The following is a 27,489-nucleotide window of genomic DNA, read 5'->3' as shown; positions in this document are numbered from 1 at the left end:
TAACAGTGATCAACCATTTCTAATGTTTAAAAGGGTTTCTCACAAGGTACCTACATTATGAAACAGCTTCTGTTTCTTAGTCTTAGGCATCCAGTGCTGTAACAATATAATGTCAAGACACCTTAATAAGATCCTCTTTACTGTCTGACCCAGAATAACAATGGTCAATTCTGTTGTTTAATAAATGTTGGAGTAAGACCCTTTTCTTTCTATTTGCTAACCCAGCTTTGCTTCCAGGCAGGGAGAACAGACCTAAGTGGCCAAAAACATGGCTTGTGTCTGACATTCTTTGTGATATAATGTGACATTCTGAAATCTGCCATTCAGAGCTTGTGGAAATGCAAAATGATCCAAGTCTGGCTGCCCTGGAGACTCAAAGTACAAGTAAATATATCCATACTTGGATAGGATGTCAACAACTCCTATAAAAATTCAGGTGGTAAAACAGTTCAGTTTTTAACATGATTTCATATGTTCTTATATTTCTGAAATAGTTCTTTTTCTCAGTTGTGAAGAAAAAAAAATCTGTATCCCTAGTCATTTCTCAGAAAATTACAAATTCAAGTCCCACCCATTTTAAGTAAATTTTGCATAAGTCAGGGAGACGCAGAAGCCGCCAGTAAGGCATTCAAATGCTGCAATTTCAGCATAAAGAGCAAGACTTCTATCAACTCAATAAAAGTTAGTATTCAACAATAGCTTTTTTTTTTTTTTTTTTTTTTTTTTTTGATCCACAATGTAATATGCCTACTGTGTCTAAAAAAATGGCTTATTTTAGTTCCAAATTGCCACTTGCCTCCTACTCAGTATTCTGACACTTGGGATTATTTCTGCCTCATCGTTGAAAGCTTTCCCAGTACATAATAAGCAAGTTGAAACTCATAACCAAAGTCCTGTCCTTGCATGACTTCATTCTTTCATGTTAAAAAACAAAAGCAATCCCCCCGAAATCTGTTCCTCTTTCCTGACCAAGGTCTATGTAGATAGCTCCTTAATATGAGTGCTCAGATTTTTCAGTAGATAATTTAGCAGTTAAATTGTATGTGTCACTCATAAAGTGATCTATGTTGAAAGGTTAAAGCTCTTCTTTCCAAGAGCTCCATGGTATGAGCCTGGTCACTTTAATACCAGTTACTGTATAAAGTCCAACTGTTTTAATGCATCTGCTTCTGGCAGTGTTCTAGTAAACATATTTGTCATTCAGGCGCACCATATAATATTGTTTATTTTTGTTATCTCCAGATCTATGCTTCTACTAGGCTTTTGTGTTCTCATCAATTTTAAAACTTGGTTTTGCCTTTCATCCCTTTCTGAATTTTCAGAGAGAGTTTCCAGAGGTGTAGTTATGGCAGCTCTTCATGTCTGGTACCTCAAGCCAAGACAATCTTAATGCTTCCCATATAAGAACAGAGGTGAGTGAGTTTAACACATCAGAGCAAAATCCAATTTTATTTGTTGTCCAGCATGCCCATTTTTTTTCAGAGATCCTTATAGCTGACTTGACTCTTCTAGCAGGATGATAAACTTAAAAGAGTTGTGTCTCTGAATTCAGAGAAGCTTAGGCATACTCATTTACAGTCATATGAATACACTTTAGTCTGCTCTCAGATAGTGCTACTGGTTTACAGAACACAGAGCAAGGCTATCTCAGTCTGACATAACAGGTAAAATAATCCTGAAAATTAAAAAAATGTTCAAAATCTTAATGTTTCTACATTAAGGAAATGTTTTAAAGTAGCCATACTGCTATTGTTCATTCTGCCCACTCAAACTGTGAATGAAACAGTATCAGAAACTTTAATACGCTAATTCTCAGAATTATATGGCTGAGGAGAGATGAAGAGGAGAGAAGAGTCCTATCCCTTCTCTTACAGAATTTAAAGACTCTTTCTTACATTTAGATAAATATAGATACCATTAGGAAGTGTTTGGGATTTATATATATTTGTGTATGTGTGTGTGTGAACTGACAACCCTGGTTTTTGTAGTCTCCTATGAAAAGCTCAGCTTTAAGTCATCCTATTTTTATTTTTTTCCTTTAATTGCTGGATTCAGAAATCTAAATAATTATTGTCTTTCTCCAACTACACTCTTCTTCTTTTTTGAAGAGGCTGTGATTTCTAATGTAATAGAAGTGCTACATTTTTATGAGTTATGTTCTCTTTCTGTGCACGTATGGAAAGGAATGTATGGAACATCTGGGTGGATGTACAACCTGTTTTCTCAAAATTGGTGCATTTCCCTTTTTTAGAACTGTTTGCTTTTTCTTACTGTGTGTTTATCATCCAAATTAAATTTCATACCAATCACTTTTGCATTTTTGTCTAAAGTAAAGATTCTGCAGAAATGTGCAGAAGTTTAGTATAATTTCTACTCTCTTACAGCTTAGATAATACACCTGAGGAAACTAAGTCTAGAAGCTTCCGTATTTGATTGAGAGTCTGGGTTCTTTTTTCTGTTCCCTGGCTTTCAAGCAGTAAAAATCTCCCTGAAAGTAGACTACAAGAGCCAAGATTCGCTGTGGCAGAGATAGATGACTTCTCTGTACTTTATAACCTTCTTTCTTCACAGGGAACTACCCTGAGAGATGGACCAATGCAATAGGATGCCAGCTCTCCACAGTCGATGGTACTGAGGCACTGGCAAAATCTGACTGATAGCAAAATCCTGCAAGTGCAAGAATTACTAGGATCCACAGATGCCTATATGGAGACTATCAGGATGAGTCTCTCTGGCTCAGCAACAGCACTACAATAACAGTCATCGCTATTCCTCTTGGTTGTCTCTGCACAAACCTCCCAGCACTGATTCTGGCAGGACTTGCTAGCCTGAGAACAACATAACAGGAATGCCTGGCACAAAGTCACTTTCATGGCTCTGCATGGGACTGATTTTTGTCTGTCAGGGCATATTAGCTCTGGTGTTGCCCAGAAGAGGCTGTACTGTTTAGCAGGCTATGGCCTGGAGCTACTTGCTATTATGTGCTCCCGCTTTGCTCCTCACCTCCTCTTGACCTCCCACTAGAAAAGCAAATTCTTTAGAGATCAGCATGTTATACAGTCCTGTCCTAGGCACTCACAAGGCAAGGAACAACTTCCTCACAGTATGGATCCAACCCAGGGGCTGTCTGCTTACTGGTAGTACTTTAGATATTCTTTTCTAATATCAAGTTAAGAAAGACTGATATAAAATACTTGACACATTTACATAATTCAGGTTGCCTAGCTGAGTGTCTGTTATGTTACTTTCCTCTTCCTCCAGTCAAAATAAAGAATAAGAAAATTTTCAAGATGAAATATGCCCATATTTGAAGGCCACTGTGAAGCTCTGATTGACTTAAGCTGTGTTGAGATATCTCTCTCTAATCATTTACTCGCTGATGTTTTCAAACAGCAGAACATCACAGTCAATAAAAATATCCCACAGGACTTGGAAAAGGTCTGGGAACAATTCCATCCCAGAGAGGCAACTGTTGATGTTCCAGAGCTACTGCAATTTGAGAGGATTTTTTTTTTTTACCCATGGTTATACAAAGTGAGTAAGTGAGTGTTGAGCTCTGGTCTACCTTGCAGCCTATTGTGAATAACGGAGTCAAATAACAATTAGTCTCTTGAGAAATGTTAGTTCAATTGAAACAATGACATAACTGGTAATGACAAGCACAGAACTGTATTTGGTCTTCTGCTATACTCAGTCTTGCCATCAGTTGTTTATATCTGCTTTTCTCTGTCACAATACCATGGCATGAGGACCAATCTTGTGGACTTAAGGTTTGCTATTTTGCTATTGTGGTCTTTCATAACAGAGCCTTGTTATTCTTTGCAGAACCTTCTGCTATAGAACAGTGGGGACTTGGAAGAAAAGTATGAGCAATGCATAGGCACAAGGTGGTGTCCTGATCCTGATGCACAGATTCTTGGTGAATAAAGATAGCTGTTGTGGGAGACAGATCCTTGAGATGAGTTTCTGAGAAAAAAAAAAAAAAAAAAAAGAAAGAAAGAAAAAAAAAAGGTGCGGTGGGCTGAAATTGTTTTTAAAATAGGGATTTTGCTGCTCCCTGAATTACTTTGAATCTAGTTATATCCTAAAAAAATCCAGCCAGTGCCTGTAACTTTTATTTCCCAAGGGCTGTAGCAATTCTGGCCCTCTAATTAGGTTTTAAATTAAATAAGAATGAACACAGGTTGTGAAAAAAATCTAGTATGTGTGGGAAAGTATTGTTGTGTACCTTTTGGAGTCATATTGACATGTTTCCTTAATTGACAAAAGATTAATGTGAGAAGTGTGTTAGTTTAAGGGACTAACTAATCCAGATATTTTCTGGAAGAATAAATGATACTTTCCACTTTAACTAACTGAAGCCTCAGTGCACAGGTAACAGCTTTGTCACAGAGAACTGAAATTAGAGCAACCATGTTAGCATGCTTATGGTTGTGACCTGAACTGAAACTTTATGCAGATAAAATGTCCCCTTTTCTAGAAACCTACTCACACTAAATCCCAACCATGTGCTTAAGTCTTACTGTTTTCACTGCAAATGAAGGATCACGAAAGGTCAAAAAATTAAGGAACTTGCAGAGAAGTGTTCTAATTAGTCACTTTCTGCATCCCCATGGCACTAATCTCTCAGTGACATTGAGGCAGGAGTCAAGTCTGTCCAGCAGCATCTCAAACCATCTGCTTCAGTATGGCTGGTTATGCTTCATTTATTTTGACTCCTCTGCATTCCATCTGACTTCCAAATTTGTCTTTGGTTCTGGTTATCCAAGTAAAACTCTAGACATGTGAGTGTATTCTGGTAATGACGCATACCTTTCCTGGTGATGATGTAATTTCTCCCATCATCCCAGTTTTGGGGTAGAATTTAGTCCTACCAGTCATTCACATGAAGCATTTGATAACATCTGCTCATCCTATTTTTTTTTTTTTTCCCAGTCTTGTCTTTCTTTTCAAGGACCATCTGTTTCTGAATACTTGCACATTTCTGAAATGCCCCCATTCCCTTCAGTTTTTGTTTCAGAGTTTTATTCTTGCCTTTTCATCAAGCTCTGTAGATCTATTCTTCATTCTTCTTCTGATGTCTGCCTACCAAATTCCAATCTTTCCAAAATCTCATGTTCCTGTGATTCTGTTGTGCCTTAATTCTCTTGTGGTCCCTTCCAACTGTCGTGGTTCCGCTCGAGTGGGCAGCCGAGCTCCACCACAGCCGCTCTCTCACTCCCCCTCCTCAAAGAGGAATGGGGAGAAAATATGTGAAAAGGGCTCAAGGGTTGAGATAAAGACGAGAAAATCATGCAATAATTATTGTAACGGGCAAAACAGACTCAGCATAAGAAGATAGTAAGATTTATTGCTCATTACTAACAAGCTAGAGAAGTGAGAAACAAAGGAAAGAAACCAAAAGCACCTTCCCCCTCCATCCACCCTCTTCCACCTCCTCCCCCTGAGCAGCACAGGGGAACGGGGGAATGGGGGTTATGGTCAGTCTACAGCGCTTCTTCTCTGCCACTCCTTCTCAGTCACTCTCATTCCCTGTGTTGTGGGGTCCCTCCCACGGGATACAGTCCTTAATGAACTGATCCGGCGTGGGCTTCCCACAGGCAGCAGCTCTTCCAGAGCTGCTCCAGATATGGGTCCGTACCACGGGGTCCATCCCTCAGGAGCAAACTGCTCCAACCTGGCTCCCCCACAGGCAGCAGCTCCTGCCAGGTCACCTGCTCCTGCGTGGGCTCCTCTCCACGGGCTACAGGTCCGGCCCGGAATCTGCTCCGGCAGGGGTCTTCCACAGGCGGCAGCCTCCATCGGTGCAGGGCCACCTGCTCCACCGTGGTCTCCTCCACGGGCTGCAGCGTGGAACCCTGCTCCACCGTGGTGCTCCATGGGCTGCAGGGGGACATCCTGCTTCACCATGGTCCTCACCACAGGCCACAGGGGACTTCTGCTCCGGTACCAGGAACACCTCTCCCCCTCCTTCTTCACTGACCTTGGCGCCTGCAAGGCTGTTCCTCACTCCTCTCATTCTCCCAGCTGCTGTGTGGCGCAGTGTTTTTTTCCCTGTCTTGAATATGCTCTCACAGAGGCGCAAAACAACATCGCTTATTGGCTCGGCTCTGGTCAACAGTGGGGCCCTTACCAAACATGGGGCAGCTTCTAGATCCTTCTCACAGAAACCACCCCTATGGCCCCCTGCTACCAAAACCTTGCCACGTAAACCCACTACACCAACCTCGGCCATTCTGTGATTTTGTGATTCCTGCAGTGCCTTGCAGTGTGCTTTGTCTTTCTTATGCTCTCTGTTCACAGAAATTCTCTTCACCACTACTCTTGAGACAACTGATCATAATGTTTTGGTCTAACAGTGACACTTGCAAAGTGTGTATGCTGACAGATCTCTCTAGGGTGAAGTGTAAACTATATATGCTGTTATATTCAGTGAACTTGTTTTGCTTCTTTTTTCCAGCTCTGCTAACCTAATGTAACTACTTGCTTGCCTAATCACTACTAAAAGAATTATCAGCATTCCACAGGATGCAGAAGCTTTTTGAAGAAAAAAAAAATTAAAAAAAATCTGTTCTTTGGAAATATTTTCAGAACTGCAAAAGTGACTGTTAAAATATGCTAGACATTCCCCTAATATAAGCTTGAGTAAGCAAAGAACTGGTGCTTAAAAAATTTAAATTTACCAGGAAGTTTGTTGTTCATTCTAAAAGCAGTGTTAAAAGCTGTCCATATTCTCCCATGAATCTTTTGATAGAGAGAAAAGCATATATTATCTGTTCTGCATTTCATATAGATTTTGCTTTTCAGAGAGAAATGAGACTCTATACCCAAGCAGCATGTTTGTGATTCAAGAGAATTAAAGGTAGTTCTCATTGTAGCCTGAAACATGCTTTATGATCTTTAGCTTGCCATGTGCCAGGTACAATAATAATACTGTCTTTGGCAATCAAATATATAAATATATATTATATATATTATACATATTATATATATTATATATATTATATATATATATATATATATATGAAATATGTATTTTCCTGAACACAACTAAAATTTTACAGTGGAGAATCTTGTATAAAGCTTATCGTTAAGAGTGTCCTATATAAAGAAAAGACACTGTAATTCTACTTCATCATCAGGTAATTTTCTGGATGCATCCTAGTGCAAAGACCTGTCTGAATTATTAGTGTTCTTTTCCATTGGAAAAAATGCCATGAGTTTAGTCACACACAGGAAGTACTCACAATGTTCATCTTTAGGGAATTAATTTAGATGATTAAGTCAGGAGCCTGGTCTCCTTAAACCCCCTCTGTATCAATCAGTGGAGGGGAAGGCTGCTCCAGATCTCCAGATGACAATTGGTAACATAAACTTAACTGATGTTTCTGCACTAGTTGCATCTGATAAAAAGGGGAAATCAGAATAGATTGCACCCACATTGCAGATTTTTTCTAGGACCACTTAAGCCCCTTCATGGAGCATGGGGCATGATGGTTTTGAAATATAAGTGCTTTTATTTATTTATTTATTTATTTATTTATTTATTTTATTTTTTCCTTCTGTTCAGTTTTCCCAAAGGACTTTGATGAGCTGTGATTGAATCATACATGAACCATACTGGTCCTTTCATGGGTACGTAGTGTTTTATGAGTGTTTGGTTGTGAACCAAAGTGGTAAAAAATGTGATGTATACTGTCCAGGTAGAGCAGCCAAGGGTGAACCAATACTGGATTGTGACTTGGAGAAGTCTTGTAAGCTCACTGCAGAAAAAAATTTGGGAGCAATATGAAATATGTGAAATGAGTAACAGAACATTAGAGTGCAGAGGTAAACATCAAGATTGTTGGATTTTTTTTTCCTTCTTTTTCTTTCTTTCTCTCTCTTTTACAAGGTAGCAACAATTGAATTAAACTGTGATCATTCTACATGTATTTTTGCTAAGCTATGCCCAAGTCACCAACTGGCTCTTTCCATTTGATTCTCCGCTGGAGCACTGAACACTAGACTTCAGCTCTGGGGTAAAATGTTGCCCTGTTCTGGGTGGAATGATTAATGTGGAAAAATTACAAAATAGTGAGGAAGACAGATGGAAATATTACAGGATGGTTTCTATGTAGATAAACCAAGGTTTTGTTTCCTGGCTGCCAGATTCCCCTTCTCTGGACTCTTGGCTCTGGCTCACCTCTCTTCCCATCTGGCCATATCCTGATTTCCCTCTGGAGCTGCCAAGTTTCAGCCTAACACTGGGCTGAGACTTGAAGCTTTTCAACATTTCCAGGCTGACATCTGGAGTCATACTGGTGGGAGTAGGTTCTTTGTGGATTAATGTCAACCTGATGGAAAGTTAATCAACTCCTTCCTTTTTTTCATACATCTTTCTTGGAAGTGGAACCTTGCTATGCAGTGCCAGGGCTTGCATGAGACCTTGCAGTAAAGGCTTTTTACCAAATAGCATGGGGTAAGTAGCATCTACTAACACTTAATAACAGTTCTGAGAACGAGTGCCATTATAATGATGAGTTCTAAATACCTTTATACTGTAGCTCTTGACTGCTACAACCACTGTGGAGAACACTCCATTGTACTAAACAGGGAATGAAAATGGTCCCTGCTATGGGGAACTTTCAGCCCAAGTACAAGATGGGAGACAAGTGACTATTTCAAGCAGGTAGTGAAAAAGCATGCTAAAAATAAATGTGTGCTTTACTTTTAGACATTTTATTTCTCTTTTATTTAGCCAAGTACAAGGCTGTCAGTGGAAGGGTGTAAAAGTCCCAGCTTAGGGTCAACACAGTGTTTTTGATTTCCTTTAAGTAGCCGTGTTATTTGTATTCTTAAAAAAAAAAAAGCCATTCTGAACAATTCTGTTCTTTGTTGTCCTGGCTTCAGAGTGTAACTTTCAAATTGGTAACTGGAGAGGGGAAAAGTTGGGGATGGAACAGCCACTAAGGTCTAAACATTTTTGGAAGCCTAAGCAGAATTTTTAATAGTGGTTCAGTATCTTGTTGACTCTTCTTCAGTGTTCCATGCTTCAAGTACAGAATCATGACAGCAAATTCAGATTGGATCAAATTATTTTACTTACTCTTTCCATTCTCTTCGTTCAGAATTCTACTACTCATACATCTCTCCTATCCTGCTTCATTTCTTTCCCTTTTCTTTTCCCTTCCCTGCTTCTTAGACCTAGTTTTAGAATGCTGTTTTGGTCATAATTGGTCTAGAAAGAACTTTTCTTCTTCATAATCTCTATGTTTTACAACATATTGACACAGACATCCCCCACCCCTAACTCCCCTAGAGGTTTTCTTCATTGCATTTTAACTGAAATATGTGAGCAAACATTTAGTGGGTCAGAGAGAGGGTCTATCATTCCTTTGCTCCATGAGAGTCACACTTTATCCATTCAGAAAAGAGTATGTCAACGGAAAGAAATTACATCTCCGTTTATGCAGCAAAATAATAAACTGTTTACAAAGATCAACCTGTGGTAAGTGATGTTCATTTATTTAAAAGATACCTTGTGTTTCCAATTAACTTAGACGTGAACACTAGCATATTATAGACCAGATGGGGTTCTTTAGGGTATGTAATGGTGTATGTGTGTATAATTTAGGAGGGAGAAGAAATACATTATCACCTTTTCATAGAGGGGGAAAGTGGGAACATGGAAACTATATTCTCTGCTTAAATCCACATTACTAAGTTTCCATCAGAGCTGGGAAGTTTCAATGTCTTCCACTCCTAGTTTTGTACTAATATGCCTTTACAGGGATTGTAATAGGTAGACTAATGGATGAAGAGATGATGGTTGTTTAGCCAGGTTCTTCTCTGGAAACTTCCGGAGGTTACCTGGTCCAACACTCTGCCCAAGCCAGGACACCTAGAGCAGACTGCCCATGTCCTGGTGGCTTCTGAAGATCTACAAGACTCCACAAGCTCTTTGGGCAGCCTGTGCTAGTGCTCCATCACCTGCACAGTACAGAAGTGTTGCCTGGTGTTCAGAGGAAACATCCTGTGTTCCAGTTAGTGCCCACTGCCTCTTGTTCTGTCACAGGGTACCACTAGAAAGAGCCTAGCTCTGTCCTCTTTGCACCCTCCCTTCAGGTATTTATACACATTGATGTCCCTGCTGCCTTGCATTGCTATATTGGTTTCTCAGTACCATTTGTGAAACACTGCTATTTCTGTCACCCTGTGAGTACAGTTTTACCAGGGCTGTAAAGAGGGTTGGAGCTTCCTTGGCTAGTCACAAGATGTTGGATGACCATCATAATTTGTCAGAAAGGAAGACAGAGAAAAAAAAAAAAAACAAACTGGAAAAGGAAAGAATTCTTGCATCAATAGAGAAGGTCTGAACCAGTGTCGCTGCACACCATAAATAAGGAAACAATAGACTAGGATACAGAGAAGATAAGGTGTCCTTGTTTAGGTTGGAGAAAACCTTTCCCTGTGCTTAAAAAGGTGTGTAATTAATATATATATTAAAAATTATTGGTGTTATTAATATATGTATTAATATATGTACTGCTTCAATAATTACTTTCAACAGGGGATCTAACAACAGGGGAGCTAGCAACAGGGGATCCTCTTATAGCAGTGGACAGAACCATTTTTCTTTCTGAATGTAACTATGAGAATTGTTTTTAACTAACACAATGTAGTTCCTCATACTCCAAATACAGTTACACTTTAAGTAAGTTCTAGAAGAAAGATGTGCTTTCATAATCTACTAGAAAAAGTGTTTGTGAAAAATCTACTTTTTTTACCCAACAAACTACTTTTATGGACATTCAAAATTAAACTTCCTTAGTGTAGCCTACTCCTACCTGCTCACAAAAACTCACAGCTTTATTGTACTTTACAATTGTAGCACTCCATATACTCTGTGAGAGTTAACTTTTTTTTTTTTTCTTATTCCATTCACATTGGAGTGGTGATGAAATACTCCTTATAAAGCCTTCATTTTTATTAAATGCTAAGAAGAACTTATTTCAGATGACAGATTGAATAATCAAGAAATCAAATACAAAAATGAGAAAATGTTGTTTGCTAAACACTTTCATTAAAGTTCTTGCATGATATGACTTAAAAATGAAAATACTAATAATTTCAGTACGGAAAGGTTTGTACCTGGATCTGAACTATATTATAAAATCATAGAATCATAGGATCATTAAGGTTGGAAAAGACCATGGGTCGTCCAGTCACACGTCGAGGTCCCATGCCACTCTCTGGTTGATTTTCATGCATGGGTTCGACACTGCTGCCTGGGTTATGGCCATGGCTGGGTCCCATGCTGTGTTCCGGATGATAGGCACGCCTCTCCTCCACATGGCTGTCTGTCTGGCACTCCTGCCTTTGCCCCATACCACCCTTGTGCCATTGGGAAGGCCCCGGCCCCCTGCTGCTGTATGGCTGAGGGGGCGGCCTGTTCCCTACATTGTTGCAGTGCCACTGGTACCGCCTGTAAGTGTCTGTGGGCTGCGCGCCAGAAGTCCTTTGGGCACTGGTGTCTTTTGTGCCATGGGTGCTATCCCTCTGCCCTCGACATGTCGCCTTGTTGGGTGCACTCCTTCTCGGTGCTTCCTTGGACTGCACTGCTGTCCTCACACCGAGGAGGCCTGTCACTCACCTTGCTGCTTTGGCTCTCCTTCCTGCCACGCAAGGTGGCTGTCAGAGTGCCTGGAAGCTCACCGAGTGGTGGGCCAGCTGCAGGCATCCTGTTTTATAGGGCCCGCGGCAAACGCGCGGCAGTGGTGGCCACTGTGACCTCAGCAAGCCCCTGTGATAGAGTGGCCCATGCATGGCCAAGTGCAGCTGTGTTGGGGGCGGCCTGGAAGATGCCCTCACATGGAAGAAGGAGGAGGGTTGGGGGGCTGAGGGCCCCTTTTCTGGGGCTGTCTCTCCTAGGCCATTTGGCTTGCCAGAGAGAAAGGCTGCCCCTCGGCCACAGGAACTGTCCTCCACTTCCTGTCCTGTGCCCTGGGTTTATTTTTAACAATGATTTTTAGCAAATTAAAATTAATTTATGGAAAAGAACAGAATTAAGGTGCATCTTCAGCCCTAATTCCCAAGTGTGCTTTGTGCTCTGAGTGAACAGTTTCTTCCTCACATCACATCTAATTAAATCTCCCCTCCATTTATTCAAAGCCATTATTTCTTGTTCCATCGCTACACTCCCTGATAGAGCCCCTCTCCAGCTTTCTTTTAGGCCACTGTTATGGGTTAGGTTAGGTAGAAAAACTGCAAGACCTTGCAAATTGCAAGCTTTTCTACCTTTTTCCACATGCTCCACGTGATATTTTCCAGCTCAGGGCTAGCCTCTCATCAGTGTAACACAGAATCATAGAAACATTCGGGTTGGAAAAGACCTCCAGGATCATCTGGTCCAAACATTCCCCTACCGCCAGTGTCATTCACAGAACCATGTCCCTAAGCACCATGTCCAACCTTTCCTTAAATACTTCCAGGAATGGTGATGCCACCACCTCCATGAGCAATCCATTCCAATGCAGAGCCACTCTTTCTGAGAAGAAATTTCTCCCACCTTCCAACCTGAACCTCCCCTGGTGCAACTTGAGGCCACTCCCTCTTGTCCTATCACTATTTGTCTGTGAGAAGAGGCCAGTCCTCAGCTCCCCACAACTTCCTTTCAGGTAGTTGTAGAGAGCAATAAGGTCTCCCCGAGCCTCCTCTTCTCCAGACTAAACAACCCCAGTTCCCTCAGTCACTCCTCATAAGACTTGTGAAGATGAAAGAATAAACCTAGAAGCTTATTATGAATATTGAAAGCATAAGCTTAGAAGCCCATAAAGATATTCTGTGAATTTCATAACAAAGTAACCAAACTTTAGGGACAATGGCTTTACTGCAGTCCCATGTATTTAACTTGTTTTTCTGTTGCTTGGTAGATCTCTAAGCAATGGGCAATTTCTAGTCATGCAGAGTAAAAGTCATTAGATCATCATGTTCACTTTGGGAATGCTTTCCAGTCATTAAAGTATTATGAAATATTATCTGAACTAAAAATGAGAAACTTTCTACAACTAGTAAACCCTCTCATGAAGACACTATTTATGAGTCTCCAATTTCAATTCCAATTCAGTTGAAGATGCCTCAATGACCTTGCTGTTAAAGCAATTTTTAATACGTTTGAAGGTTAGAGGGGTTTGTATCTATCCTTTTTATAAAAGTTACCATTACACGTTTTACTTCTTGAACTGATTTCTTCTCATTTGAAGAAATTTCATTTCATGTTTTATACTTTTCTAATTGTAGTTAGGGTTTCCACATGGACAAGAACGGTCATCATGGAAGATCATGGATTTTTTTCTTTTGTGATTTTCTTTTGAAAGTCGTTTCGGTTGAGCTGAGCTGTTCATTGAATGGATGATACAGATTTTTGCATGATGCTTGCACAGCAAACCACTGAGGCTACATATACGATTTTGCTTGTCTTTCAACCTAGCATGTATGTTGTTCAACACCATACTACTTTGTATTTTGTATTGTGTTTACATGTCCAGGTTTTTGTAGTGGGGTGCTACAGGGGTGGCCTCTGTGAGAAGAATCCAGCAGCTGCCCCATGTTAGATAAGGGCCAGTTTCAGCCAGCTCTAAAGGGACCTACCTCTGGCCAGAGCAGAGTCAATAACTGATGTTCTTTGCACCTCTGGGAGAGTAGATTAAAGAAAGGGAAAAAAACTGCTGTGCAACAGCAGCTGGGAGACAGGAGTGAGAAAGAGCCCTGCAGACCCCAAGGTCAGTGCAGCAGGAAGGCAGGAGGTGCTCCAGGAACACAGCAGCAGCCCGTGTAGAGGCCCCTGGTGGAGCAGGCTGTCCCCCTGCAGCCCATGGGTCCCACATGGAACAGATCTCCACATTTCAGCCCATGGAGGAGCCCCCAGTGGAGCAGGTGGATGTGGCCTGGAGGAGGCTGCGGCCCATGGAGAGCCCCCACAGGAGCAGGCCCTGGGCCGGAGCTGCAGCCCATGGAGAGGAGCCCACGCAGGAGCAGGGGGTCTGCGGGGAGCTGCCGCCCACCCGTGGGGGACCCGCCGCCCACCCGTGGGGGACCCGTGCTGGATCAGTTTGCTCCTGGGGGATGGACCCCGTGGTATGGAGCCGTGTGGGAGCAGTTCTTGAAGAGCTGCTGCCTGTGGGCAGCCCCTGCAGTCTCAGTTTGGGAAGGACAGCATCCCGCGGGAGGGACCCTACAGGGAGCAGGGGCAGAGAGTGACCATGAAGCAGCAGCAGCAGAGACAAAGTGTCAGGGACTGACTGCAGCCCCCATTCCCCATTCCCCTGTGCTGCTTGGGGGGAAGAGGTAGGGGAGGGTGGATGGGTGGAAGATGTTTTTACTTTTTTTTTTTTTTTCCTTGTTGTTTTTTCTTACTATTCTAGCTTGTTAGTAATAGTTAATAAATTTTATTAATCTCCCTATGCTGAGTCTATTTTGCCATGATGATAATTGTTGAGTGATCTCCCTGTCCTTATCTCATCCCTTTGAGCCCTTTGCATTGTATTTGCTCCCCCTTTCCCTTCGAGGAGGGGGAGTGAGAGAGTGATTGTGGTGGAGCTCAGCTGCCCAGCTGAGTAAAACCACCACACCTTTGAATAAGGTCTTAACCTGAGAAGACTGTCACAACTGACCTTTACTTATTCTTTTTATTTTTGCTCACAGATCCCTCTTGTACTTGTTCTCCATCCTTCATGCCCATTAAATCTCTGAAAGTAAGGTGAAAAGTATTTCTTACAGTTGAACAGCACACCAGCTCAGCCCTGTCTATACCTATGACCCCATTTCAAAATATATATATATTTTTCTGCGTTGAAGTATTTTAAACTTGGCTTTTTGACAGTTTCAAGCTCTAACCTGAAATATGCTGGAGCAGGCCTTGAATTATGATTCCTTTTTGCATTACAAATTCATTGCTTGTGGATGCTTGTCATGTTGCAAGGCATCTGCACACAGATGACAAGATTCAACTTTTGCCTATTTTCATTGGCTTCCAGTGGTGGACTGAGCGGTGATATTTTTTTCTCTTCATGAAGGGCATGTGAAATGTGCTGAGCAGAAACAAAACACATTACACTGTAATTCACTGGAGTATTGTGTGCCCTTCATGCAAGTTTCTTGACAGTTATTGCCTTCCCTCTACCAGGCCACTGTTTGAATCTGTGTTTCCCCTACATTCCCCTGGTCATTTGTTATTTTTGTTCAGAAATCCCCAATTTATTTATAACTGCCAAACACTGTGCATTCCTATTAACTGGGCCATTCATTTCTGTTCCTTCCTTCCTCCCCAGCTTAGTCAGGACACAAGTTTTTTCTACAATATGCTCTCCAGTGTTATGCCTCATTCAATTTTAAATGTCTTACATAAAGAAGCTCTGCTTCAGAGACTACTTAATACTGTTTCAGGGCCAGATTGTGACTTGGATTTTGCATACCCATAAAATACATTACATATGAAACTTGGCTTGAGACATACAGAATTTCAGCTACTGTATTCAAGGAACAGGTACAAAAGACATGAGGGAAAAGTGTGAACTTCTTGCTTTCCTCTGTCAAGTTAGAGGCTAGAGCACTGGTGCAGGTGCAAGGTAGTTGCCGCAGAACAAGTCAGCAGTATATGTGAAAAAAGAGGCATGATGACAAAGAGATGAGTATGACTTCCTTTACTGCCTGTAGCTTCTCTGAGGCTCTTGGTTGTTTTTCTTGTTCAGTTCGTGTTAAAACTGACATCTGTGCTGATAGTTAGATGTCCCTACCTGTTTATCCTCTGAATATTATCCTCTAGATCCTACAGAAAAAGTTTCCTTTTTTTTTTTTTTTTTTTTTCTAGTTTTATATTTTCATCTTAGCTTGTGCATTTGCTGAGCAAATAAAGGCCTTGCCTGCGTGTCCTTAGTTAACTTGTGAATGAAACTCCTACAGTGTTTTAAGCAGTAAAATTACAAGACACAGCTAAACTTTATAAAACCATTAGGTAGAAGCTAGTGCCTTTTTTTTTTTTTTTTTTTTTTTTTTTTTTTTTTTTTCATGAAGATATTGCCAACAGCTGTAGATGGACTGACTGTAGGCTAAGCTGTAATATCATGGTTCCTAGAATGATACAGAAGTTTGTTATACACAAAGCTAAGACTGATCAATTCTGTCAATGTGGTCATTGTGGCTTTGCCTCCAGGGGCTGGATAATGTGTTGCCTCATGAAATGCAAAGTTTGAAACCGGATATTTTAGATACCCTGTTATATGTATTAGATGTGAACAAATGTGAAAAGTGTAGAGTACCATACATTTAGTTAATGTATAAAATAACAGCCTTGTGACTATAAATAGGATTTACCTCTGATACATTTTAAAGCCTAGAGGCCAAAGCTGACCAAACTTTGCTAGTTTATGGATCAAGGCAAGTCAAACTAAAATAAAGCATGGTATAAATTTATATGTTATTTGTCTGAAGGGGACAGTAGTATGTTCACTGAGTCTCATCTAACTCTCCTTTCACCTTCTTTAAATCCTTGTGCACAGGAAGCAAATAGGAGTCACAGTATGTATTTGTCATAGAATGGCTTGGGTTGGAAGAAAGTTTAAAGATGTAGTGTGACATCCCATGTGCAGGAATGCCACCCACTAGGTTAGGTTGCTCTGGGCCCCATCCAACCTGGCCAGGGATGGGGTATCCACTCTGGCCAACATGTTCCAGTGCCTCACCACCTTCAGGGTAAATAGTTTCCTCCTAACATCTGATTTAAATTTCCCTTCTTTTGGTTTAAAATCATTCCCCTTTGCCCTATCACTATCTGCCTGTGTAAAAACCTGCTCTCCATCTTTTTTATAAGGCCCTTTAAGTATTGAGAACCTCCAATTACATTTCCATGAATTTCTCTCTTCTGGCTGAACCGTTCTCTCAGCCTGTCTTCATAGGATAGGTTCTCCAGCCCTCTGATCATCTGCGTGGAGGTCCTCTGGATCCATCCTCACAGCCTTACATCCTTCTTGTGCTGGGGGCCTCAGACCTGGAGGAAGGACTCCATGGGGCCTCACAAGGGCAGAGCAGAAGGACACAATCACCTCCCTCAACCTGCTTGCCACTCCTCTGTTGATGCAGCCCAGGATGCGACAGACAAAGTAGTTCTTTCCAGGTGGAATGAGAAGCAAGAGTGAAGATTACTGCCATTCTGGATGGGAGTCTAGTGAGATGTCAAGGAAAAATTAAGTTTGTGGTGTTTCTCCACGATTTGGACATTTTCAGTTCAGGAATAGCTTCTTTTGGAATGAAACAAAACTATTGATAAGACTTTGTTAAATAATTAAAAACTGACTCACTAGTTCCTATATGAAAAGTCAGTAAGCTTCCACATACAAAGAAACTGTGTTGGGTACCTATGTGCAAGAAAGATATAGTGTTGTGGTTGTGTTTTTATTGCAGTGTTCCTTCATCCCATTCAAGTGTATCTAACTCAGGATGTGAAGACTTTCCTTCTGTCTTTAAATGTAATATATGGAAGTTTGCTTATCGTTAGCCCAAATTACTGCCAAGAACTTCCTTGAGAACTACAGGTTTTATTTTACGATACTTTGAAAAATGATCTGACCAAGAGTATTAGAAATGAAAAGTTTGATGACATTCAATGGCTATTCTTGAGCCCATTTGACTCATGGCAGTCCATTTGATAAAGGAGCACAAACATTCAGCAGCAGGTTTGTTCTTTGTAATGAAATTATAAGATGCTTGTTATCATAGCACTTTTCCATCTAGCTTTCTACCATTAGGCAAAACATAATGTCTGACTCTTTTTTTTTCTTTCTTTTTTTTTTTTTTTTTTTCTTCCCTGATTTTTTTCCTAAGTTCTAAGAAACTGTGAACTAGGTATGGTAATTAACCCTAAATTCATTGTGTAGTATCAATGAACAGATCATCTTTCATTTGTTTATACATCGTGGTCCACAAACTCTACTTTTTCTTCTTAAAATAATTTTCTTCATTTTCTAACAAGTAATGAGACCAGCAAATAACAATACTGGCCTGTTTCTTCTTTGTTCTGTATTTGCTTCTTCTCAAGATGACAGTAACACTGCTTTTGACTTCAAAGGAACATGTTCAGGGGCTGTACAGTGAACAAACCAACTGTGTATCATCAGGTCTCGACTTTGTATGTTAATACTGAAAAGCAGTATTGCTGTGTCTACTCCTCTGGAGAAGCTTCTTTTTGCCATGAGAAATTATTGTGATGAAGGTCCTGGAAGCACCTAGAGGAATGACAAAAGCATGGGTGAAACATAACAACTTTTCATTTCTATTAAGATTAAGCATCCCCCCAGATGGATTAGAACACCAGGCAGGCACACCGTGGTTTTGTACTCTTGCATAGCTTGAGTAGTTCAGCTCTTGCAAATGTTTATCAGTAAACAGAATGTGCTCTGAGCTTAGATTATAATGTTTTATCTGTACAAGTTTTTTTTTTTATTATTTTTATTTTTTAATATAATAAAAATATGAAATGAGAAACTTTAATTTGCTGGGACTCCTGCAGTCAGTTTTATTGGCTATGCCAAACATTTTGTGCTAGCATTCCCTGGCTTTGGCAAAGGTTCAATGTATCGTACCTCCATGCAGCCGAGCATATCGGTTTCCTTTCCTTTCCTTTCCTTTCCTTTCCTTTCCTTTCCTTTCCTTTCCTTTCCTTTCCTTTCCTTTCCTTTCCTTTCCTTTCCTTTCCTTTCCTTTCCTTTCCTTTCCTTTCCTTTCCTTTCCTTTCCTTTCCTTTCCTTTCCTTTCCTTTCCTTTCCTTTCCTTTCCTTTCCTTTCCTTTCCTTTCCTTTCCTTTCCTTTCCTTAATTCTGTATTTGCTTGGCAATAATAAACTGTCTTTATCGAATGAGGTTGGAGTCTGTTATATTTAAATCCCTACAAAATTTATACTCCAACCAGTACAGTAATTTGTCTATATGATGACCTTCAGAACCCAAGGCAGACTAAATTTTTCATTTGCATTTTAAAGGAAACTTTTTGTAGGATCATCTTAAGTGAATGCATTGGCAGTAAAGGAAGATAGTTAAAATGAAAATATGCAAAGGGACTGGGTTAGTAAGAGAAAGATGTCTAAATTTGCTATTTACAGGTACAGGTTTAAAGTTCAGAGCTAGTATAACTTGGACTGGCAAATGATGTGGTCTCTTACTGATGTGGTATTCTTTTTTTATGTATTCTTTTTGAATTCAGCTTCAAATTGGGACAGAAAGCTAGTCAGATGGAGGAAGATTAGGATTTTTGGAAGATCTAAGACAACAGACAGTTTACTGAACTTGTTTGAAATAAGTAATACATCTGCATTAATTCCACCAGATCCAGTAAAACTATTGCTGGAGCTGGGTATGCTTCAGTATGTTATGATGGCCATTGAAATTCAACATCACAATTTCTTTAAAAGTTTATTCAAATTAGTGAAAAGACTTACATTCTATGTATTTTGATTGTTTCTCTCTTTTGATATACAATTATTCTTACAGATATTTTCATTTTTTTCTTAAAATATACAGATGTACACTTACTAGAGTGTATAAGACCTTGATGATTGTTTTCAAGCTACTCTGTTCTTATCGCCCTGAGTATGCTTGTATCTTGGCAGGTCTGAGGTCTGGATCTGAGTCTTCCCACCTAAGATATCTTTAATATTTACTGGGAGAGAATCAGAATAGGGAAAAAATCAATGTTGAGTGGGAGATTCATATATTAAATGAATGGTGTTATCAGTTGTCTCAGCTGACAACAGGGTACTGCTCTGGGACAAACTCAGTTTAATAACCTTTGTTTGTTAGTGTCTTACCTTGTTTGAGAGTGTATGCCAGAAAAAGGGTGTAAGATCACATGGCAACGGTTTGCTGTTGCTTGTAGTCATAGCCTCACATCCTCTGTGTTAATACAGCAAAATTAGAGATCGTTTTTGATTGGAGTCCAGACCTTGGGATCATATTTACAAATAATATGGACTTCTCATAACACTGTGAGAAGCATGAAATGTCTGGAAGATTAGGACATCAACCAAAACAGAACGTCATGTCTATTTTAAGGTACACGAATGCATTTAGCAGAACAACAGCAGATATTTGTTTTTTTTTTTTTTTAACAACATTTCATTTTTCCCCCCACATATTATCAAACACTTTTTTTTTTCTTTTTTTTTTGGCTTGGAAAAGATACCAACTGACCACTAATCTTTGAATATAATGATTATTCTACATATATGTTTCCTTGATTCTAATAGGAAAGAACAGTGTAGGATAATGTAAGAAAATTATTTGGTATTGATTTTGTATTTATTTGGTACTGAAAAGTAAATAATAATATCCTGTAAATAACTGTATTTTACTCACATGTGACTACACTCTTTCAGGGTTGGGATTCAGGAATTTCCCCTTTCATAAAAGCAGAATTAATACAGTAACGTAAAGACATGGATTAGTGGGAATGTAAGTACAATTGCTTTTGCTTCTGCATTATTATTCCCAGGCCAGTGAGCACTTGCATAGATGATGGCAAGAATATGTTCTTCAGATAAAATGTCAGTTCAGAAAAATACTGCTGATTGGAAATGGTTACACACCACTTCAATGTGTAAGGAAAACTGCAATGACTCAGAGAACTAAAGGACGTATTCCCTGGGAAAAGATTTCTTGCCTGATAGGACTTATTGACAAAACATTAGAACCTCAGAAAATGTAGAGACCCATTGCTGAGACTGAATTTGAAAGAAATAAATAGATTTTATAGTTAGAATAATTAACAACAACAACAACAAAAAGTATTTTAATTCTATTTGATTATAATTGTATAGGCTGTATTATCTTGTGGTGGTCAATTACATTTATGCAGAGAATGATGACTAGAACTTTCTGATTTTATGTGTATGGCTTTACTTCTTTAAGTTCAGCCTGGATCCGTAAAGAGTTTAACAGAGTAACACCAATCTCCATAATCTCAGCCCAAGTATCATATAACCTATATTTTTAGTGGTACCCCAGGTAATGGAGAGCTGACACTAGAAGAGTCATCTTTTATCCATACTCTGGAAGATGCTAAAAGGGATCAGCCCTTGATAGTGCATATGTAGGAAAAAAATGTATAGCCCAAAGAATATGTAGTTTATCCCTTCTAAACCATGAAAACTGACAGAGGCACCTCCATTCAGAGCTGAGATGCCTTAGTCTCCCTCCATAATCATTGTGGGATGACAGAGGGGAGTAGGGAGAATCAAGTCTTAAATGTGTCTGTAGATGTGGGAGGGCAAGCATCTGTCCATAACCCAAACAATTTAAAGGAACACAAGAGAATGAACTGAAAATGGGCTGCAACACTGATGTAATTTAATATGGTGGGATCATCAAGTGTTTTTGTTTGTTTGTGTTTTTTTGTTTGTTTGTTTGTTTTGTTTGATTTGATCGTTTGTTTGTTTTTGTTTTGAAAAGTCTTTGCTATATTTTTTGTATATTCCCTCGCAGCCTTTTGTCTTTGCTAGCAGTAGAACTTTCTCCTTAGTTGCTCTTTGTTCTAAAGACATTTGTGTGGCATCCCAGTAGTGGTTATTGTCTGGTGAAGAGTTTCCTCAGTGAGCCCATTTTTTAGGGTAACTATTTTCCCTGTCCCTGAAATACTACTTCTTCATCAGAAAGTAAGGAAGTCAGTATATGAGATGTGGTTTGGTGGCATGATATGCATTTAATTGGCTATTATGAGAAATTCACTGTTGCATGGTATAGAAGCTCCAAATACAGGGCAGCATAGCAAAATTGTCTTTTCTTTGAATGAGAATGGGACTTTGCCTAGAAGATCTTGCATTTATATGATATCTCATGGTGTGCTGCTGCTTGTGCTATCTTCTATATAATTTAATTTTTGTTTCCTGCGACCCAAAGATGCCTTAGCAGTGGTGCTGAAATTCAGTTCATAATACTCCAGTCTCTGATCTTGAGTTGACACTGTTCAAATCACAGAACCACAGAATCACAGAATAGTAGGGGTTGGAAGGGACCTCTAGAGATCATCGGGTCCAACCCCAAATGATAGAACTAGTCTGCCCATCTTGGTTTGTTGCAGCCTCTTATATTTCCCTGCTGGTATTTGAACTTACTAAACAGCTTTCCAGATCTGACCATTACAAGTTTTTATATAGCATCCTCATTAAATAGTAGATTGCCTTTATCACCTCTCTGAGAGCAGGGGTTGTTGACATGCTATTGTGCATGTTACACATTTCTAGGCAGACTTATCACAACTTAAGAAAACATAAATAATGCCATAATACATCACTCCACATTGCAGCAGTGCAAGCTATTATGGACAAGTTCAGTGCCTAGTGCTTTCTCTTCACAGTCCAGTGAAAATGATAAAACCAAGACATCTGAAAATGAGATGTCTGTGGATTAGAAAACTCCCTTCCCTTCCCTTCCCTTCCCTTCCCTTCCCTTCCCTTCCCTTCCCTTCCCTTCCCTTCCCTTCCCTTCCCTTCCCTTCCCTTCCCTTCCCTTCCCTTCCCTTCCCTTCCCTTCCCTTCCCTTCCCTTCCCTTCCCTTCCCTTCCCTTCCCTTCCCTTCCCTTCCCTTCCCTTCCCTTCCCTTCCCTTCCCTTCCCTTCCCTTCCCTTCCCTTCCCTTCCCTTCCCTTCCCTTCCCTTCCCTTCCCTTCCCCTCTTCGAAACAGCAGGATATGGAGTGTGGAAGAGGCACTGTAAGGAAAGTTTGTTTCTATAACAACATGTTGTACAATGTGGTTTTCTTTCTTAGCTTCTTGCTTGAAGTAGAAAGCTACCAGAGGTTATTTCAGATTCATGATACTGGTTAACATTAGTGGTGTGTGAGAGAGTAGCTAGAGACAGAAGGAGGCTAAACCAATGCTCGTTTGTGGGGAATGTAGTTCCAGGCAGATAAAGCTTTTTATTTATTTATTTATTTTATTTATTATTTATATTATTAATTTATTTTTCCCTAAGCTTTCTCAAAGTTTCCTGTTCAGTTTATGGGCTCAACTGCAAACAACCATATTGCTGGTCCTGCTTTCTAACTCCTCTTTCTGCTGTTAATATTTTAGGATGGAATTGTGTTAGAGAATTGTTTCTGAGTTAATTAAAGTCACCACCACCTTAACATTGAACATCACTGGAAAAGCACATCCTAAAGCTGAGTGGGGCTGCTTGTCTTCCTAGTGCCAAAGAAGGGAATAGAATGGTCTGGGGACTCCCTGGGTGAATGTCTATTAATCAGCTGAATTTGCTGCCCACCACAGCCCACCTCGTGGATGAACACCTCTGCCTCTGCATGCCTTGTAGCACTTTTTCATTCTGGTATCTGCAGGACCTCATGCTTATTAAACTAGTGGTTGGATTTGTCCTATTCACTTGGCATGACTGTCACAGAACTACTAGTGAGGTTTGGGAAGATTGACAGTACTGCTGATTTGATGTTACTTTTAATGCTGTTATCTCCTCTTGCACACATACTGGCATGTGGGTGTCTAACTTTCATTAAATGTACAGAAAATACCAATTTAGAGCAGCCTTTTCCTGGCTGCTGAAAAGCTGTGGTTTGGTGACTAAGTTAGGCTTTGTTTGTTAGCTGTTTATGCATGGTTACTCAAAATCATCAGAGATATTTTAGGTGGTACACCGAAAGATTGCATTTCTAAACCACAGACTCCATTGGATTAACTTCCTTTCATTGCTCCAATTACATTTTAATTAGTTTCTTCACATTTAAGCGAGGAACTGTCAAATCTATATAAACTGTCAAAAATGCACAATTAGAATATCCTGACTGGGACTGGTACCCATGGATATATGTTTTCATTCAGGTCTTCTCCAACACCCCTTTTTAGGTTATAATTCCTGTGTCTGTCACCTCTTGTGCTTAAGATTTTTAATTTTCACTCCTTGTAACAGGTCTCTGAATCAAACTGCTGCTAGGACTGGTTTTCCCATGGGGATTCACTGACCAGTGTAGAACAAGTGATCTTTAAGCATGTTATTTAAAAAAAAAAATGTTTAAGAGGGAAGGAAAACATACAAAACCACAGAGGAAAACAGGAAGCGGTTGTGGGTCAGTGGGGTTGTCTGTGCTTGTGTAAGGTGTGCAGTGCTGGGCCTGCTGCTGGGCACACCAGCAGCCCCACTGGCTGGGCTGGGTCCCTGTCTGTCTTCAGCATGGAAACATGGGCAGGACAGTTATGTAGAGGAGATGGTCAGAGAAGGGGAAGCTAATGTGCCTGGGGGCTTTGCCCTAAGATGCGGTGAGGCCATGGTCAAAAGGCATATCCAGGTTCTGCGAGAGAGAAGCACTTTGTGGATGAATGGCCAGAACCAGCTCTGGAGGAACAGGTGTCTGTTTGATCTTTTTCTCTTAACCTCTCTCCTTGTAGTAATGTGTGCTTTTTATCTAAATGGTGAGGGAGAGAGTTGTGTGAGATAACAACTTATCTACTCCATCAAAAAAAAGACACATTTGTTTTCTACAGAAGGAGCTCTCAAGCTTAACTTCACTTATTTGTGCATAGTCTTCAGAGAGAGAGAGAACTATTCTGGACCAAAGAGAGAGCTCCTTGTGAGGAGGACATAGTGTGCACACACTCAGGAAGAAATGGTCTTCCAAGCTCTTTCTTCTCATGAGGAAGTGTAGACAGCAATACTGCATGCAAGGCTAAATACAGGTACAGGACAATTTCCCTTCCTCCACAGGGAAAAGAAGAAAGGCTAGATATCTGGTAGGTTTTGCCACAGATGGGATGTAAGTCCCTTCTTTGGAATTCTGGTTCTAGATGAATGGTGAGCTAGGACTACATGCAATTGGAACAGTACAGGCTTGCATACTGGTAGATCCAGCTTGTTCTTTCCAGATTGCTGAAGCTTATTTTCAAAGGTCTCATTACTGGAGATCTTCCACTGTGTATTTAAAGCCACTGATACACTGATATCTTCCCATCAATTAACTGAAAACAAATTGCTGTTACTTTGTAATTTAAGGGGGACCTTTCAATAGAGATATGTTTACCAACAGTTACACATACAGAAGTGTTTTTAAAATATTTTAAGTACACTGCAATTAACAAAAGGTGTGAAATGAAGTTGCCTCGGTTCACTGCTTTACAAACAAGGCTTTAAATTGCATGAGCTATCAAGGTTTCTGGGCTGCTTTTCCATGTATATGGCCAATAAAATTAAATAAAAGTCCTATCTCTAGGCAAATGTCTTTATTTTTTTCTTTAGTTTAGATAATTCTTTCAGTTAGGAATGATGCAATATGAGCAGCTTACACAAAAGTTTCTCTTTATAGTTTAGTGCAGTGAAACACTGATGTGTGAAATGCATGTGTTATTTTATGCTTTTTAATACACAATATACCATTGTATAATGCAGGAAATTTGTAAAAACTGTTGTGGATTTCTGAGAAGTACATTTACTTTCAGCTCAGAAAAATGTTATTGTTGTTTATGTAGTCAAATTATAAAGAGATAGATTTGGTTTTGGTGGAAAATACATTCATCTTTGAACATGTGAGTCTATAATTAAAAATGTATGCTTCCTGTAGTTCATGTAACTAAAATATTCGTGGGTGCACAACCGTGATAGTTTTGTGCAGAAATAGAAATGCTGAAGCACCTGTATATTTCTGTATGTGGATCTTGGTTTCATATCAGAAAAATCAGAAAATCTGTTTAACTTTTTGTAACAGGTGTCTGCGTTGTGATATTGTTATTCCTCTCCTGCTACTACTTCTCAGACCTTGGAAATTGCTGAGATAATTCACTGGCAGGAGAAAAAAAAAAAAAAGGTGAGGGGGAGGGGGGACGGGATGACACTTTTACATCCAGTTTTACCTGCAGGAGCAAAAGAGCAAAACAGGTATAAAGTATGTTTTGCAATATTGGGTAATTTACTTCATGCATGTGACCTCTACTCCATAAATTCACTAAATCTGTTAAGAGAGAATTCAAGTCATGTAAAGGGCCATATTATTGGTGGTCTTATAGTCATTGTCTCTACTTGTCACTTCAGTCATCTCACTTCAGCAGAAACTGTCTGCTATCTGTGAAGACTGGACATGTTCTAACGAGTTTGTACAATCATTTAAATACAAGTTAGAAGAAAAAGACTTTGCATTTTTGATATTGCAGGCACTCTGTAAACTAGAAGTGAGACTACCAGAGTTGTTTTGTGTTTGTTTGTTTGTTTGTTTTCTTTTTCCTTTTTTTTTTTTTTTTTTTTTTTTTTTTTTCCATTAACAGGACCAGATGTATGCTAAGAGGTCACCTGTATCTTGAAATGTTTCACATGATCTATAGGTATATCATTATTTGATATTTCTTAGAAAGGCAGTAATCATGGGAAGTTTCTTCATTGCTACTACTGATAATGTCAGCATGGTTGTACATAACTATTCCTTTTTTCACTTTGCTGCCAGCTTGTTGCACATGTACTTTTGTACTTCTTTCTTCTTTTGAGATCATTTGGCCAGCTAACATCCCCTGTGTGGAGCCCCATTAACATCTGTCAATAGCTCTGTCCAAGCTTCTGTTGATATTGGCAGGTGACATTGGCAAGTTGGATGAAATACTATCCATCTCTAAGAGGTGTTCTTTAGATATCCCTCCTTGTTTCCTTGCCATAAGTGGGACAGTGATCTGATGGAGCCTGATTGTTTCATGCAGATTCAGATCTTTTTCTTCCTCTCCTCCTCAGTGGACTCATTTCAGAGGTTGCCAGAAATTTCTTAGTACATCTGAGAGACACATGCTTAGAAAATGCTGCATGGAGTTGAGATAAAAACACTTTTTGACACTTTTCTATTGACACAGTTTCTATTGTATTTCTAGTGGGAAATTATTATAACATTTCCAAGGACTCAGCAGCAAAGTTTGCTCTGCTGCTCCTCCTCCTTGCTCAAGGTCTCTTTTGTTATTTGTGTTGCCACAGTGTCTGTGGACCCCAGCTGTGATCAAGTTCTCATTGTTTCTCCATGAAGCTCTTGCCACAAAGACAGTACAGTTTAGTATGGGAAGACAAAAAGGGGAAGCTGAGGTAACAGAGACATGATGCGGCTTGTGTAAAGTCATCCGGTGAGCCGCAAGCAGGAGCAAGGATAGGACCATAGTCTTCAAATCCCAATACCCCTGCAAAACTACTGACAGATGTTTCTTTTTAAAGAAAGACTCTCCTTAAATAGGAAAAAAACACATTTTTTTAGACATTTTCTTACTAAAGAACCTTTAGAAATGCCAGAAGGAAAAGGAGCTGAAAAATCCTAGGTGGATCATTTGAAGAAGAATGAGGTATAAATCTGTCTCAGACTGATTGGAAACATGACTTAGACCATCTTTAGTGATTTTTTCCCAGTTCATGGAAGATTCACTGGGAGCTTCCCAACCTTTCCTTACATTTAGCTAACTTAACAAAACCACCTAAACCCTGATATCCTGCTATATAAGATGTATGTAT

This window comes from Aythya fuligula, chromosome 1 (genome assembly GCF_009819795.1).
Source record: "Aythya fuligula isolate bAytFul2 chromosome 1, bAytFul2.pri, whole genome shotgun sequence".
Taxonomy (NCBI): domain Eukaryota; kingdom Metazoa; phylum Chordata; class Aves; order Anseriformes; family Anatidae; genus Aythya; species Aythya fuligula.
Note: the sequence above shows the minus strand (reverse complement) of the source record.